The 5,606-nt window shown below is 64.4% G+C and overlaps 1 protein-coding gene across 1 annotated transcript in view; it reads right to left on the reverse strand.

Annotated features, from left to right (window-relative positions):
• SDK1 (sidekick cell adhesion molecule 1) overlaps nucleotides 1–5,606 on the reverse strand; it is a 455,450-nt gene that overhangs the window by 203,645 nt on the left and 246,199 nt on the right. The window lies entirely within an intron of this gene.

The raw sequence follows: 5,606 nt of genomic DNA on the forward strand, positions 1-5,606 counted from the left end.
CTGTCCTGTGTGCAATGCTGAGAGGGAGCACGTACCATACGCCCAACACAAGCAGCATGCCTCCCGCCTCAGAAACCCACCGCACACTCACACGCGGCTTGCTCTCTGAGCCGGACTCGCCCAGGCCCCTGGTGGGCCTGAAGGGGCGGTGGCTGCAGCTTGGACCGGGCGGGAGGCCCCATTTCCACACGGAGGATCATTAAACAAGTGGCCACGCACCGGTTTCACAACCCGAGGCTGTTCGCAAGAGGCAGTCAGCGACCCGCAGGAAAGGCCAGGAAATGGGACCGAACACGGGTCCGACACTGGGAGTTTCCAGCCAAAATGCGCCCGCACATTCTCTGAGGACGGGGGTGGGCGTGGGGGGCCGGGAATGATGGCGCAGGGTCCTGCACCCTCTCCCCTGCTGCACGCGGGAGGCCGGGAGAAGCGCTGAGAGGGAAACGCGTGGGGACAGGCCGGCACCGCGGGAGAGGGACAGCACACGGCGAGGCGGTAGGGGGAGCAGTGGGTTCTGCTGGCGCTGGGGAAGGTGTTCCTGGGACTCGCGGTCACAGAGCTTCCATGGCGGACGCGGGCTCTCCCACGGCGCTCTGCTGCCTTCCATCGGCAGCTACGTGCCCCCTCTTCCCCCCGAACCCCCAGAGGAACCGCCTCGTGGCCTAGGGATGCCAGGAGAGCAGACGCCCAGGGCCCCCTGTGCCACCCACTCACTAGGCCTGGTCTCCCCCGGCGTCAGTTACTGCTGGGCCCACGGGCAGCACGGAAAGCGGGGGTTACACCTGATCCTGTGATTCGAGAAGCGCACGCATCACTCTGAGGTTTCCTAGGCCGCCGTGCTCGTGGTGCCCCGGGAAACACGCTCTGCCCGTCGCACCACTCACGGGCCAGCATTTCTGACGGGGACGCGGCGCTGAGCGAGCGCAATGAAGAAGCAACTGGGCCTGGGCTCCAGCTTCTTTTCTTTGTTGTGAATGAGCCTGAAGTTTAAAAAAGAGCTACTGGTGCTCGCTTCGGCAGCACATACACTAAAATTGGAACGATACAGAGAAGATTAGCATGGCCCCTGTGCAAGGATGACACGCAAATTCATGAAGCGTTCCATATTAAAAAAAACAAAACAAAAAACAAAAGAGCTACTGGCTGGCCGGGTTGGCTCAGTGGTTGAGCATCGACGAGCCTGAAGTTTAAAAAAGAGCTACTGGTGCTCGCTTCGGCAGCACATACACTAAAATTGGAACGATACAGAGAAGATTAGCATGGCCCCTGTGCAAGGATGACACGCAAATTCATGAAGCGTTCCATATTAAAAAAAACAAAACAAAAAACAAAAGAGCTACTGGCTGGCCGGGTTGGCTCAGTGGTTGAGCATCGACCTCTGAACACCGGCGCCGGGGTCTGCGGGTCCAATGGCGAGACGGGGAGCCCCCCATTTCCCTGCTCAAGCACAGAGCTAGGAGTCATAAACCATAGCTGCAGCACCAAGACCCCGTATATTTTAAGAAGGAGCTGTTATTTCCATTTGAGTTCTCCAATAGCCACACCCGCTCCGGCTTTCCCCAAGGACCCCGACGGAGGCGTTCGGTGACAATGCCGCTCTACCCTCCCACGTCCTCCCGAGCTGCTTCGCTCAGAAACGGAACCAACGCTGTGGAGTCGGTCCCTCCCGAAGACACGCTCAGTGTGAGCGCGGCCCAGGGCGCCTACGGCCGTAACGCGGAGCCTGGCTGGTCTCCGTCCGGTTCCAGGAGGGAACTTCCAGCCCTGGGCTTTCCTGAGTGAGGGGACTGTCACTGCTACTCCTGGCCCCGGGCACCTGGGGTTATGCTAATGAGGTCACTGGGGTCAACCCTACCTAGTTCCAGGGGTGGTGAGGACATGGCGTCTGTGGCAGCAGAAGCCACGAGCCCTCGTCCTCCGTTGCCCAGCACATCCCTCTGCCCCGGTGTGGCCACGCCCAGGGCGACGCCTGATCTAAAATGTGACTTTCACACACACACACACACGGGACTCAGGGCCGGAGGAATCTACCCTCCCCAGGTCCAGCCTCCACACGGGAGCCCCTGTGGCGCCTCTCCTGCTCCATCTCCCCTGGCTCGGTGCCACGGGCTCGCTAATGCCTTGGAGACCGACGGGTTCTGCAAGTGATACGTTTTGCTTATCTGGGGATTAAGCTCCGTGAGTCTCCATCAGCGCATCAGTAACCGATGACGGCGGTTTCATATATTCGAGTCCGACCCAGAGCATCCGCCGATGGAAGCAGATCGCACCTCGGCTTTCCGCTGCAGCTTCGAACGGAGGCAGACGGAGAGCACGGTGACGCAGCCGGGGACACGCAGACAGCGTGACAAATGCCAGGGCGGAGGGGACCGTGGGGCGGAGCGCAGGGCGGAGTGGGGGGTCGCCATCAAGCCCGCTGCCCAGTGACAGCCGGAACGAGCAACAACAAACAGCCGCGGGAGGGAGAGCGCCCACCGCTTTGAGAGAAACGGGCAAGCAACCGGCAGGACTGTGGCTGCAGGGCCGCGGGCAGCGGAGGCTGGAGACGCGCTTTTCTCTAAAAGCACCAGCGGTCACGCGGCCGAGCCCGTCTCCCTCAGCTTCCCTCTGAGAAGGAAGACGGGGCGGGGGGTGGGGGGGCTGATGATTCTCCGGACCTGGCCGGGTTGCGCCCCTGACTACGGTTTGTCACCGGGGTTTATGGTGGAACCTCCCCCGCCTCCAGTCTTCACGGGGCCCCGTAACGGGGTTTCCCTGTAGCCCGTTCACAGGAATGGGTCTCTGATCTACTAGTAACTGCGTCTTAAATGATGAGCAAGGAGCTGATCCCCGGAGCCTTGGAGCCGGTCCCTCGGGCGCTGGGCATGGCTGTGCGGGTCCGGAGTCACCCAGACGTTCCCTCCCTCGGGCACCAGCTGCTCCTAGGAGAGACACACCCAGGCGGGGCCAGCGTGTCACCTTGACCCTTGACCTTGTGACGTGGATTTACCGGATGCGTCTCAGGACCAGGTGGGCCCTCCTGTGAGTCCTCCCCATGGTCCCCCCTCCGCAGACCCCTCAACCCATTGGTGGGGGTGCTGCCCAGCCCCGGCCTGTCCTGGCACCGGGCTCAGCAGCAGACTGCTGGTCACAGGGCCACGAACACAGCAAACCCAACCCGGCCGAGGTGGAGGGGTGCTGCTGAGGACAGCGGTGACGTGTGCATGGGGCGGGACGGAAGGGACGGAAGGAATGATGGTGGGCTGCTGGTGGGTCCCCCCTGAGCCAGGCTCCAGGCGGCTTCTACAAACACTGGGTCATTCACACCTCACAGCAGCGCCCCGAGGAGCGGGATAGCGCGCCCAGTTTCCAGCTCAGGAAACCGAGGCTGAGAAGTGGGGAACTGGCCCATAGTCCCACCCTGAGCAAGGGGTGGGAGGCCCCAGTCCAGCCGGGCTGCGGCGGCCCCTGTGCAGGGTGTGAGGGACCCGCCCAGGCTCTCACGGGGAGGGCAGCGTGAGCAGCTGCCCACAGGCCAGCAAACGGGAACCAGCCCTGCCCCGCGAAAGCCCACTTCTAACCTCCGATCCCCATGTTAACAAGCAGCTTGAACTCAAGTGGCGGGGGCGCCGGTGGGCGTCGAGGGCGCTGCTTGGCGGTAAGTGCCTCTCGGTGGCGTCTGCAATTGAGGTTTTTCCTTTTCTTTTTCTGTTGCCATCGGAGTAAATCACGGAAATGTGGCTGCGCTCGATTGGGAAGCTCTGAGCACGACGCCCGCAATCATGAGCCATGATTATTGTCATCACCGCTGGCATCTCGGGTGCGCGAGTCAGGGCCTGTGCGGGTCGCAGACGCCGCTGTAACCGCGGCTCCCCATCCATCCCGATCAGGAGCAGCCCGTGACGCTAACGACAGTTCACAGGGCGCCTTCAGACACCCCGGGCCGTGCCGCGTGGGTCGCATCACAGATCGGCAAACGCTGCCACAGCTCCCGTTATGGGAGACTGTTATCTCAGAGATACGGCAACACTGGCTGAAAAATGTGTTTTACTTCATGGAAATCAAAGGAGCGAACAGTTGGGGAGACACGTACATCACAGAACACACACTGCGGGGCGGGAAGGAAGGAGGCGCGTGTCAGAGCGTGCAGGGCGGCGCCCGGGGACAGAGGCCGGGGACAGAGGCCGGGGACAGAGGCCGGGGACAGAGGCCGGGGACAGAGGCCGGGGACAGAGGCCGGGGACAGAGGCCGGGGACAGAGGCCGGGGACAGAGGCCGGGGACAGAGGCCGGGGACAGAGGCCGGGGACAGAGGCCGGGGACAGAGGCCGGGGACAGAGGCCGGGGACAGAGGCCGGGGACAGAGGCCGGGGACAGAGGCCGGGGACAGAGGCCGGGGACAGAGGCCGGGGACAGAGGCCGGGGACAGAGGCCGGGGACAGAGGCCGGGGACAGAGGCCGGGGACAGAGGCCGGGGACAGAGGCCGGGGACAGAGGCCGGGGACAGAGGCCGGGGACAGAGGCCGGGGACAGAGGCCGGGGACAGAGGCCGGGGACAGAGGCCGGGGACAGAGGCCGGGGACAGAGGCCGGGGACAGAGGCCGGGGACAGAGGCCGGGGACAGAGGCCGGGGACAGAGGCCGGGGACAGAGGCCGGGGACAGAGGCCGGGGACAGAGGCCGGGGACAGAGGCCGGGGACAGAGGCCGGGGACAGAGGCCGGGGACAGAGGCCGGGGACAGAGGCCGGGGACAGAGGCCGGGGACAGAGGCCGGGGACAGAGGCCGGGGACAGAGGCCGGGGACAGAGGCCGGGGACAGAGGCCGGGGACAGAGGCCGGGGACAGAGGCCGGGGACAGAGGCCGGGGACAGAGGCCGGGGACAGAGGCCGGGGACAGAGGCCGGGGACAGGGGCCGGGGACAGGGGCCGTGGGAAACGCTTGCACGACTCGCTTGGCACCGAGGACGCGTGATGTGCGGCCCTCAAAGGGAGTTTACTGTGTGGCCGGGACTCCCATGTGGTCAACATTTAAACATCCTCCACACGGGCTGCGTTGGGGGGAGACTCAGGGCCAGAGCGGACCGGGCAGCGCTGGGAGCCCAGGCTCAGGGCCGCGTGGGCTGAGCCTGCGTTAGTTCCCGGGAGAAGCCCAGGGTGTGGCACTGAAGGCGACGAAGGGCGTGAGTGAAATCCGGAGGTGGGTCACCAATGGCCAGTGACACACACATTCATTCATTCATGCACTCAACCAACCACTCGCGTCTACTGAGAGTCTGCAGGGCACGGAGACCGCCAGGCACCACCAGGCACCGCCAGGCATCCCCAGACACCGCCAGACACCGCCAGGCACCGCCAGACACCGCCAGGCACCGCCAGACACCACCAGGCACCGCCAGGCATCACCAGACACCACCAGGCACTGCCAGGCACCGGAGCGCAGAGCTGTGCACCCAGTGCTCGCACTTTAGCTGGGAGTGAGCGCAGTGCTTCCTCTGGGTGATCCCGGGAGCCCATGAAGACACCTGGCGGCCCAGGGTGCATCCTGGAGACTGAGGGGCAGCTCCTCCAGGTGGAGATGGGGGAGGACAGGCCGCAGGGGCAGAGACCATGGAGGCCTGGGGTCGGGGG

This window comes from Myotis davidii, unplaced genomic scaffold (genome assembly GCF_000327345.1).
Source record: "Myotis davidii unplaced genomic scaffold, ASM32734v1 scaffold399, whole genome shotgun sequence".
NCBI classification, from domain to species: Eukaryota; Metazoa; Chordata; class Mammalia; order Chiroptera; family Vespertilionidae; genus Myotis; species Myotis davidii.